This window comes from Myotis lucifugus, unplaced genomic scaffold, assembly GCF_000147115.1.
Source record: "Myotis lucifugus unplaced genomic scaffold, Myoluc2.0 scaffold_31, whole genome shotgun sequence".
NCBI classification, from domain to species: Eukaryota; Metazoa; Chordata; class Mammalia; order Chiroptera; family Vespertilionidae; genus Myotis; species Myotis lucifugus.
In genome coordinates this window covers 1,882,661-1,894,902 of record NW_005871079.1, presented here as the reverse complement: position 1 = coordinate 1,894,902, position 12,242 = coordinate 1,882,661, and the positions used below count along the sequence as shown (strand labels likewise).

The following is a 12,242-nucleotide window of genomic DNA, read 5'->3' as shown; positions in this document are numbered from 1 at the left end:
GCGGAGCCGGTGTGGCGGGAGGAGCTCTGGGCAGCCACCGCCTCCTCCGGCCGCAGGCTCCTCCTCTCCCCCCACCTCCCCTCATCTCGCTGCCCGCCCGCCCGCTCGCCCGCCCAATCCGCAGCCCTGGGCCCTGGAGAGCCGGGGCGCTTGTCTGGCCGGCGGAGGCAGAGCGCGACCCTAGCGAGCCGCGGCGCCCGCCGACTAGGGACAAGCGCGACTCCCGGGAACCCGCTCTGCCCCCGGCGGCCGCCTCCTCTCCATTGTCGCGGGGACGCTCCGGCCCGCGCCGCCCCGGCCGCGATTCTCCTCCTCTTCCTCCCGGAAAGTCGAGCGCCTGCTCCGGGAGAGAGCGAGCCGAGGCCCCCTGCCCGCGGCTCGGGGCTGGAGGAGGCGGCGGCGGAGGCGGGGGGAGTGCGCGTCACTCCCGGGAGGAGAGTTGCACCTCGGGCCGAGGCTGTGGCTGCCAGTTGCCTAAACGCAGCGGCGGCGGCGGCGGAAGGCGCTGGGGCTCGGGGGCTCCCTGGCCATGGAGAGGAGAGCCGGACCCGGGGACGCCCAGAACTCGGCCCCGTCTCTTTGGATCTCCGTGTAGGCACCTGAATTAGCCGACGCTAAGCGGGGGAGGGAAAGGTAAGAGGAGAGGGGGTCCCCCGTCCCCCGCCCCGCCTCCCTTGCTGCCCCCTGGGGGCCACTGTGAGAGCGCGGACTGCGGTCCCCCGCACCTTCCCTGCTCCCGGCGGGTTGGCATGTGGGCATTTCTGCTGAGATGGAAAACACCCCCTCCCCCTTCCCCCAGCACCCTTTCCCCACTCTCCCCGCGCGCCTCCTTTCCGCCTCTGTGGATGGGGAGGAACAAGATACCCCGGAGTAAATCCTCCCCGTAAGAAAGGGTCTTTGGGAACCTTTGGTCTGTGATTTCGTTCGCTGCCTCTCTCTTTTCATTACGTCTTACGGGGAAGGAAACAATGGACCTTTGAAAGTCTGGTGAACAGCCTCAAACTTTCTGGAGAGGTCTGGGCCGGGGGAATAAACCCCACAGGAAGCCGACCGCAGTGAAAGGTGGATAGAATGCGTGTTGCACAGTCTTGGCTTCAGGGCGCGCGCGTCTGCCTTTGGGGTGATCTTTGTCTCTTTACTATTCCCCGCGGTTGGTGGGCCCCCGCCCCCACCTCGCTTTCTGTTAGTGAAAGTAAGGCGCGGTTTTAAAATCCGTGCAGCTCAGCGCAGGACTCCAATCCTGGCTTTCCAACGGCGAGTTGTGAGGACTTGGCAAATGAGGGGGGATCGTGAGGACCCCAAAATGCTGCAGTTAATGCTGGTTGCTGCATCCCTTGCAGTACAGCGTAGGGCCCGACATCCCTGGATGCTCTCTGCTGGGGTTTGAAGTGTCACTAGACCTCGCTGTGGAGCAGAACCCCTTCACTTAAATTCTCCACGTGAGGTTAGGAAAACAGACTTTACTGTATGTCTCTTTCATCAGCAGTAGGGTTTAAGAAATAGAATGCCTAATAACTTGAAGAACTTTCATTCCGAATAGGAGCCACTCACTGGCCTGTGTTCACTCTCCTTGCTTCAGTGTGACAATGCATTATGATCATTGCACGTGCTGAGCATGTGCAGATGTTGTCTTCCTGAGCTTTTCCCAGAGAACAAAGTGAAGAGAATGTGAGGAAGGGATAGAGAGGAAGGTTTCACCTGAGCTGAGGGAGGCCTGAATCCTTAGGGCAGCCAGGCATGCCCGTTGGAAATGGCTGTGTTAGAAACACACACATTTAAGATGTTGAGCCCGAAGGTTCTTTGGTTGGCTAGAAAGGAGCTGTTACTGTTTGCTTGACCCTTGAAGGGAGCTTGCAGTTTTCCAAGTTGTTCTGGGCATCACACTCCGGTTGTGTGCCTTTGATTGGCTAGTCAAAGGGCTCTTTCGAGTTTGCATTTCTGGGCAAACTGAAGAAAGTGCAGCACTTCCTCTGCTCGGCAAACATTGGGCAGCACCTTTTGGGGCTTGGTGTGAAAATCAGTCCCCTCTGCTTTCTGTGAATCTGCACAAAAGGATAGGTCAGAGTGCGTGGGAGTGGAACCGGGAAGTCTGTCTTCTGGCTTTCAAGTCAGCACCCCCCAGCATGTTTTTTATCTGATGAATGTGTGTTTATAGCCTCAGAAAATTGAGGTGAGAAGTGAATTCTGAGTCATCACCTGCTCTACTGGAACAGCCTGTGCCTGAGCAGCAAGTTGAGGATGGGTCACTGTGTGTGTGGACAGGAAGTGGAATCAGTGACTTCTTATATGATTTCCTTTGTGACAACTAATGGAGTGACTCTCCCTTCTTGATCTAGCCTGTAACCCACAGATTTTCAGGAGTCTCAGGTTTCACAACTGGAAACCAGAATGGGACAACACCTCTTTCTTGTCGCAACTGACCAAGTCCAGCCTGTTCTCTAACAGCTGCTTTGGAAATAGAAGACAGAAGCAAGGGGGTAAAGTGGTTGTGGGCCACACTGAAATCGAAAGGCTGTTACTAGCTGTGTACCTCTGGGCAAGTGTCTGAAATTGAGAATGATGATGTGATGAACTACACTAAAGAGGATTTTTAAATGATCACTATGAAATTCACAGTGTAAGACTCACCTGGGATGCTGTATGTAAATGTGTACCTTGTAAAGTGCTGTGACATAGAGTAGTCCATCATCCACCCTCCCACCCACCATCCATTTCACTAACAATTATTCATCACCTATTGTGTGTCAGGCCCTATGGAAGCAAACTGAATGCCCACCAGCTCTGTGGAGTGTTCTTGTTGTTTGGGAGGGGGAGTTAGATGGAGTGGTTGAAGCGTGGGAGGTCACAGGGAGCCACTATCTATAAAGGAAGATAAGAAGATAAGACAATCTCTGCTGTTGAAGAAATGAGTCTAGCCAAGAAGAAAAGGAAATGAACAATGAGAAGGCCCAGTAAGCGTGTGTTTATGCACAGAATGCTGTAAGAACCCAAAGGAGGACCAGAGTTTTTTTGGGGAGGAGGGCATAGCAATTTAGTGAAATATAACATGTCCTAAATCAGACAAAATAGTAGAGACTGAAAACTCTATCAAAAGTACCATTTTGAAATGTAAAGATTGGAGGACTGAAAACCAGAACTGAGTTTAAAACAAGGCTCTGACAATTGCTAACCCTTTGCTATTGGGCAAATCCCCTAATCCTTCACACTTTGCTTCTTCATCTGTAAAATGAGTTTAAAATACGTACTCGGTGGAATTCTTCGAGGTTTAACTTAGATTTAATATGCTGTGTATGCAAGCTAGTGTCTTTTGGTATCAAACATATACTTTCAATATATGTTCATTTTAAAGCTATACATATAAAAAGTTGTAATTTAGTCTAATGGATCTCAGTCACTGATTTCTGTTTTGTTCTGAATAGTGCAATTCTTCAGACTTGAGGTTAGCTATTGTTCCATGGCATTCCTCACTTGTTCAGGCATCCCAGACACTGGAAATCTTTTCATGGCGTTTGGGTTGTGAGCACTAATTGGAAGGATGGGCTGTCTAGTTTAGTACATCGATTGAGAGGGTCTTGTCTGGGTCTGTTCTGTCTTCACCCCGCCTCTCAAAGCAAGCTAGCCCTTCTGCTTTCCTCTATCCTAAGTAAATGAATAAAAGGAAGAGAAAGCTATGCATTTGCATTGTTGAGACCATAAAAATCACCCCTACCAGCTGGGTAGTAGACTTACCGGGGTGATCACTTCATAAGGTATGTAAATATCTACTCGCTGTGTTGTACACCTGAAATCAATATGATATTGCATGTCAACTGTAATTGAAACATAAGTTTTAAAAATCACCCTAGTTTTCTCTATTTGTAAGGAGATATAATTTTCAGCTACACAGTTAAAGAAAGGCTATTCTCAGCAGCAGCTGCTGTCGGTGAAACTTGAATATTTCAGCACTACTCGCGTTAGTATACTTGCCTTGATTCTTGCCTTGAAGTGAACTGAAGCTCATCTGACATTTTACTAAATGGCCATTGAGAGAAACCCATACTCAGACATTTAAAACTGTCATGTGAAATGTGACTTGTTTTGGGGGGTGCAGGGAGGGCAGTATGAATGTAAATCAGTTTTCAGATCAGTGCTACACATGCTGAATCTTAGCATGTAGTTTTAAAGGGCCCTAAAAGTCATACTAAAACGAGGAAGTTGAGACCCAGAGAGGCTAACTAATTAGGTAAGGTCACATAGTAAATTAATGGCTGAGCAGGGACAAGAACCCCTTTGTCCCTATTTCTAGTCAGCATTCCACCCCCCCCCCAGTATACTCTAACTTGTTACTGTTAGGTTTTGTTAGCAGTTTAGTGATTTTAATGGTGAAATAATTTGCATTTGAGCTTAGAAACCCATTGCACCCAAGTTTCAGGCAGATACTATAACTTCTTTTTCGTTTGGGAGAGTTTACAGATGATAAGGTGCATGTAATGGGGTGATGTTACTTGTAATACATTTCTGTCAAACAAGAAACTAAGCGTAAAAATAATGTTAGCTTTACTTGCATATTCTGTAAATAGTAAAGACATTTCAAATATTGTAGAAGTGCACTTTTTTTTTTTAAAGAAACAAGTTCCTGGAGACATTATTCAGATTTGTGTTATGAATCATAGTGTGAAAGCATACAACAATATGTTTGCATGTGCTTTTCTTTTTCCTTATACTTGCTTTGGGAAGCCTTTAATGTTGGTTGTCACGAACTATATTTAGCAAATATTTTATTGCATTCCTAAGACGTGCAAGGCAGTGTACTGGTTGCTGTGAGCAATACAAAGATGAACGAGGCAGAGGATCTTTATTAAAACGTCTCTTTAAAAAATGTGAAACAGTCTCGGAAGCTATGTAAAGACTTAAAACACAGAATTGCTGCCTCCCAACGAATCAGTCCTTTGATCTAATAGGCAAGTCTGCTTCGAAATTGTTATTATTAGACTAGCCTTTTAACCAGATTTTTTAACAAGACATTTGTTTTTAAAACATAAAAATAAGTGGATAAACATTTTACATTTATTTTATCGGGGCTCTCTCTTAGTTTGGATAAGAAGTAAAAATTGGGCAACACTTGATGGAATTTTATATTATGAAAAGCTTGCTTCAGAGAGCTGTGATGGTCTTAGCTTTAATATGTTTTTAATAGATGGCTTTAATGCTACAATTGGAACATTGTTTCCAACAATTTATATTGATCCACTGCGAAAAGTATTGTCCTTGTTAACTCTGAGTTTGATGTGTATCTTCAAACATATGAACATCCACCACAAACGAGATGTCCTGGTCATGTTGGATTACCAAGTTTCTCGGAAGAGTGAAATTGCTACTGATTTGGGGGTTCTTGCCTAATTATTGGCTTGTACTTGGGAGACTATAGACTTTCTGTTGTCACAATGGACTCTACTAATAGTGACTCGCTCTCCTGAAGAGTGAATAGCCAGTTTCTTTACGTTCAATGAGGTTGGGAATGAATCATTAACCTTTTAGGGATTGTGAAGATTAAGTTTAGCACAAAGATAAATGGGTGATTTCTGTTTCAGAAGGAATGAGAAAAATGAGTCATTGTTTGGTTTTCTTATTGTGGTTAAAAAAACACAACCACAGAACATTGTTTTTAAATACCATCAGTGCCACCACTATAAAAAATAAATTTTATGAGGATTTAAAAAATACTGCACTTCATTAATGTAAAAGATGTGGCTTTAATTGTGTTTTTTAAAAATCCTCACCTGAGGATATTTTTTCCATTGATTTCTAGAGAGAGTGGAAGGAAGGGAGGAGGTGGGGGGAGAGGGAGGAAGGAGCGGGGGAGAGAGAGAGAGAATGAGAGAGAAAGAGAGAGAGAGAGAGAGAGAGAGAGAGAGAGAGAACCATCAACGTGAGAAATACATCGATTGGTTACCTCCCGCACATGCTCCAATCGGCGCTGGGGAACCTGCTACCGAGGAATGTGCCCTTTACCAGGAATCGAACCCGTGACCCCTTGGTCTGCAGGCTGATTCTTAATCACTGAGCAAAACTGGCCAGGATGCTTTAATTGTTTAATAGGTGTTTCATGATAGCCATTCCCCAGCCATCCTTTGCATGCTCACAGACAGAATCTGGTAGGAAGTTGGGTGTGTATGAAGGGCTGGCTGAAAAGGTCGAATGAGAGAGGAATCGTCTTTTCAGCCTGGTTAATGACCTCTTTTGATTAATGTCATTGCTGCTTTTCCAAGAGCCTATACTGATTTAGACACCCCTGTTCTTACCATGTGGCTGGCTTCACAATGTATGGTTAGCTGATGGATAACTTTTTCCATCTGCCTCGTTACCATGTCTGAGTGTGGCTTTAACCTTAAAGCTTGTGGCATTTGAGCTCATCACGCAGCCCCTCTTCGCCTGTTCTGCTGACCATATTCTCTTCCTGTTCAGCCATGGAAAGTCCAACCACCACTTTAGTGTGAGAATCACATGCCCTAGAACAGTGATGGCGAACCTATGACACGTGTGTGAGAGGTGACACGCGAACTCATTTTTTTTGGTTGATTTTTCTTTGTTAAATGGCATTTAAATATATAAAATAAATATCAAAAATATAAATCTTTGTTTTACTATGGTTGCAAATATCAAAAAATTTCTATATGTGACACGGCACCAGAGTTAAGTTAGGGTTTTTCAAAATGCTGACACGCCGAGCTCAAAAGGTTCGCCATCACTGCCCTAGAAGGACAGGGACTCTGACGGACTGTTTTGTATTTTGGCCTGGAGCTCATTTGCAGGTGACTGCCTGCCAGCCTTCATGAGGTTGTTGTTTCCCCCCACATTGGTCATCACTGGACAGTCTGGTGTCATTTTAGTGGCAGTGTCCAGTGGTAGATTTCAGTTCACACGCACAAAGTAAGGAAGCTATTAGCAGCAGCAGTCTGATTATATACATTTGGGTAGGTTTGCCAGGGCTCTTAAAACTTTAAACTCTCTTCCATTCGTAGGGATTTAATAAACGCTGGAGATTACCTCTAGACTCACTAGCCCAGTGCCTTTGCCCCAACATGCATAGTCATTATTTGCTCAGGTCATCTCCTGCCCCATCAACACTGGCCTTCCAGCTCCTTGAAGGGAGAGATCATGCACATTTTTTTTGGACCATTAGGGTCTCCCCATCATCTAGCAGAGTCCTTGTCTCATAGGAGATGCTCCAGCCTGAATGTGTTCTCCCTTTGGCAAGACTTTACCGTTGGTGGTTAATGTTATATTTAAAATAGGCGGTGTGTCGTAGATATGAGAAATAGTACCCTCGAGTCCTGATCCTGGCCCTGCCACGAATAGAAACTTTGCTTTGATCCTGGATTGAGTAGCTCTGGATCCCTTCAGTCTGCACATCTCGTTATTCATCTGGAATATTTCTTAGTCTGGAAGGCATGTCAAAACATACTCATTAAAGTTTCCGATTGTCACTGCATTTTGATGTTTGTGTCTCAGTGGATCATGAACTTTTGGTACGTCTGTACCTAATTATCAGACACATCTCTGTCCTCTCCCCCCCCCCCCCCGACCCCGCCTCCTTACCTTTTAACATTCTACCAACATAACTGTCTTGGATCTTTCTCCTTGAGAAGTATTTTAAAGCTTTGTCCCTGGCGCTTGGCAGAGAATTCAGCACTCAGGCAGCTCTGCCCTTTGCTGTGACCTTAATTAAATCAGCCTCCCTCAGGTCAGACTGGGGTTTGGGTTCTTTCTTTGGAAGACCAGCTGCAAGGCTGCTGGCTTGCCTGCGCCTGCCATTGTGTGTGTGCCTCTGCACAGCCATCCGTCACTGTCAGCAGGTCCTCCCCGCCGGTGGGGAGCAAGGCCCATGGGGGGATGGTCTAAGGATCATTGGGAGGGAGAAGAGGAAACAACAGCTTTCCAAAGGAAAGAATTAGGGAGAAAAAGGAATCTGAGGAATAATCATGGGAAAAATGTAAACCAAGTAAAAAACAAAGACAGGTAGGTAACAGGACCCTTTTCTTTCTCCAATTTTTCAAGTTGACAGTCTTCCTCCAGGTTTGTTTATCCTTTAATTATTTTACCCAGACGCCTACATACTTTAATTTAATTTTTTTTTTTTGGAATGGGCAAAGAGTGTTAGATATTCTACATGGTCATCCTCTCTGTACATTGTCACCCTGTTGGTCTGTCGATCTGTGTTTCCCCTCCTGCTTCTCTTGTGTTGCCCATGATAATGTTCTCCTGCCTTTTTGCTCTATCAGCCATTTTGGCTTTAGGGTCAAGATAGCTTTGCATGGACATACTTAGCAGATCTGAAAAAAAGAGACAGGATTAATGAGTTATTTGGTGGCAGAAAAATCAGACATCTGCCTCATGTACCTTGGATAAATGAGAAATAAATGAATTAAAAGTATTTCTTAAAGCTCAAAGTATTTAACTTTAAAAACAGGAAAGTGTTTGCTTGGTTTACTTTGGGCATTAGATATTATAAATAAACACTTTGTTTTGAGGTATCCATATTTTAACAGGTTTCAATATAATTTGCTGAGGATATATTTACTTTTGTGATTAACTCATTTGCTAATCTGAATTCCTTACATACAGATCCATTAGCATTTGTTTTGTTGTTTTCAACATAAGCAAACTCTTAGTATTTTTAGTTAATTTTTGTTTTCCAGGGATTTACTGTATCTTGACAATAGTTTTCTAGCAAAGAGTACAATATAGCTTAGCTGAAAAGTGAATTTCTAAGCAGGAGAAAACTAATATCTTCTGATTTTAAATAATACTTATTCCAACTCACATACTTATTCCAGCTCAAAGGCTTAGTGGCCCCCAATTTTTATTTTTATTTTTTTAGTAAGTGTAGGGTTTTTAGGACTCTATGTTTGAAATATTCCTCATGATCTCTCTCTATTACATTCTAATAGAGTTAGTATATATAAGGAAAATTTCCTTTTGAAGGAGGAGATAATGTAAACAATACATGATACCAAGCCAGAAGTCTGGAGTATATTGGTGTTTGTATATAATAGTAGCTTAATTTTGGGAAATATCAGTTATCAAAAATGTCTAAATTCACCAAGTGGAGAAAGAAGGTAGGGGAATGGAATTAAAAATTTCTCAGTCCCTTATCCTTTCACTTCATTGAGAGAGGCTTATAATGAAAGGTTGGTGCATACCTCTTCTAGCTCTAAACATTGGCCTGGGTATGACCAGCTTAGTAACAGTGAGCCAGGATCAAAGTAAGTAAACTAACTGTGCAAAGTGTCTTATTTCTTGGGGACATGCCAGATAGTTAGTTGCAGGTGATAGTGACTCACCTTGATTTTTAAGAGTTGAAAGAAAAAGACAAAAGGGCTAAGATAAATACGAATGCATGGTAATAATGGAGAATGTGTCTTGTGCAACAGTGCGAAGGCACTGTCCTATCTAGAGATTTGGGACTGTGCTTACACAAAACCAAGCACATCTCTGAATGAAAGTGAACTTAATCTCTCCCCCCCGCCCCCCCGCCCCCCCCGCCCCCCATCTGTCTATTTTCTCCCAAATAGCTATAGGTTTAGACCTGCAATTTATGCTGGATTCCTGTGCAGGCAATGATTTGACTGATGTAAGCTCTTTTTAAATCTTGCCTACACTTGTTATGAGAACATATTTTTGAATGAAAATAGCCAGGCTTGTAATAATAGTCAGGATGCTGATACTCTCAAGGTTTTTTTTTTTTCTTCTTTGATCAAGGACATTATTCTTTTTTTCCCTTTTTAAAAAAATTTATTTATTGTCTAAAGTTTTACATATATCTCCTTTTCCCCTGATTGACCCTCCCCCCCCCCCAGCCATTCCCACCCCTGGCAAGCCCCCACCTTCCCAGCGTCTGTGTCCATTGGTTATGCTAATATGCATGCATACAAGTCCTTTGGTTGCTGTCTAACTCCTCCACGCCCCCTGCCATTTGCCTCTGGATCTATTCTTGTTCATCAAATTATGTTGATCATTATATCCCACATATGAGTGAGATCATGTGGTATTTATCTTTCTCCAACTGGCTTATTTCGCTTAGCATAATGCTCTCCAGTTCCATCCATGCTGTTGCAAATGGTAAAAGTTCCTTCTTTTTTATAGCGGCATAGTATTCCATTGTGTAGAAGTACCACAGGTTTTTAATCCACTCATTTGCTGATGGGCACTTAGGCTGTTTCCAAATCTTAGCTATGGTAAATTGTGCTGCTATGAACATAGGGGTGCATATATCCTTTCTGATTGGTGTTTCTGGTTTCTTGGGATATATTCCTAGAAGTGGGATCACTGGGTCAAATGGGAGTTCCATTTTTACCTTTTTGAGGAAACGCCATACTGTTTTCCACAGTGGCTGCACGAGTCTGCATTCCCACCAGCAGTGCACCAGGGTTCCTTTTTCTCCCCATCCTCGCCAGCACTTGTTGTTTGTTGATTTGTTGATGATAGCCATTCTGACAGGTGTGAGATGGTACCTCATTGTCGTTTTGATTTGCATCTCTAGGATGATTAGTGACTTTGAGCATGTTTTTATATGTCTCTTGGCCTTCTGTATGTCCTCTTTTGAAAAGTGTCTATTGAGGTCCTTTGCCCATTTTTTGATTGGATTGTTTATCTTCCTTTTGTTAAGTTGTATGAATTCTCTGTAAATTTTGGAGATTAAACCCTTATCTGAAATATCATTGACACATATGTTCTCCCATGCAGTGGGCTTTCTTGTTGTTTAAGGACATAATTCTTAAAACAGTATCCAAACTGTAATTCTACAGGTTACTGTCAAAATCATTGCCTTTTCGTTAGGTGTTCAGTATGGTGGGGCCAGTGTGCATGGCACGGCACTGAGCAGTGGGACCCTCTGTGTGTTGGGTTGGAGGAGCTGGATGATTTGGGGGACTGAGCGTATCATTGCCTACAGGGCAGATGCCCTCGCCCACTGTGTGTAAGTGCTAAGCATGCATGGAAGTGAATTTGTCTTCTATTTTAGCAGCTCAGCAGTTAGAAAGAACATGAAAACTTAGCTCTTTAAAGCACCTTTATTAGTGTTGAGTTACTGCTGCTATCTCTTATTGAGAAGACTTTCCAGACTTTCCCTTTGATGATAACATTTATTGGATGTCAGCGTAACGATAAAGTGGAATGGAACACTTTCTTCTTCCTGTGTGCCTACTGCACTTCATGGTGGTGTTAAATTATTACAAAATATTGCAAAAGGTTGAGCTTGTCTTGATAGCTTGCTGCTCTTTATCTTTAGAAATCCTGTCTGGGGTTGTTAATACCTTTTACCCACTAGATTGTAAACTAGGATGGGATTTTGTAAAAATTAATCCGTTGCCTTTTTGCTTGAAGTAGTAAATTTTTCCCAAATCGGAGCAACTGATATAGAGAGGTTAGACACATTTCTTAGAGCCTCTAAGAAATGTTGAAGAAGGATTAGATGGGAAATTCCAATGAGTGTGTGTGTGTGTGTGTGTGTGTGTGTGTGTAAGAGAGTTAGAGATCTAAGTTCAACAAGCATTTATTGAGTACCTACTATGTGTAAGGCCCTGTGAGAAGACTAAGATAAGTAAGACATTCCTGCTCTTAAGAAGCTTACAGTCCAATGTAGGAGATTGACAGGTACATGCATAATTGAAACATAAGGCAGAAAGCAAGATGATCTAATAAGTTTTAAACAGAGGACAGGGAAATACAAGCAGGGAAGTTGTGGAATCCTGAGAAGGCTTCATGGATGAGATAGCACTATGTCTGAAAATTTTAAATGAGAATATCTCAGTTTTCTTAAAATCACTTCCTTTTTATAGTTCACCCCCACCCAAACAATCATGATCTCCTTTACTGTTTTTGAAATTTAAAAATACTTTCAGTGATTACTTATTGTAATGCATTACCAAATAAATTAATTGAATGCTCCTGCCAACTGTATAAGTCCCTCTCACCCTGAGTTACTATTTAAGGCTATACACTCTTTATCCAAGAGAATAATTTTATTTAAAATGACAACAAGTTTTTAAGGTGTTTTTTTTGTGAGGGAAACTGAGAATTAGACAAAAGTACTAGGTTTTGAATGCTTCCCCTTTTTCAGCATTTGGATTTATACCTTGTAAGTTGGTATGATGCTTTCATACTCTTAGTTCTTTCATTATCTACTTTAATTTTTTGCCTAAATTCCCCGTGAAAAGTTTTAATTCCATGATTTAATTTTTTAATTAATTACTGTATTACCA

The 12,242-nt window shown here is 42.9% G+C and overlaps 1 protein-coding gene across 8 annotated transcripts in view; it reads left to right on the top strand.

The window, feature by feature from the left end:
- Positions 1-12,242, top strand: part of TMEM2 (transmembrane protein 2) — a 71,840-nt gene that overhangs the window by 623 nt on the left and 58,975 nt on the right. For 2 of the 8 annotated variants that reach the window (XM_023752357.1, XM_023752358.1), the window contains exon 1: positions 143-633. The exons of 1 other annotated variant lie outside the window; for it this stretch is intronic. The gene's annotated coding sequence lies outside the window, so the exon portion shown is untranslated. Of the gene's footprint in view, positions 1-134; positions 634-12,242 lie in introns of those variants that run through there. 5 more of the 8 variants (XM_006086801.3, XM_023752360.1, XR_002828729.1 and 2 more) reach the window with 5 other exon arrangements.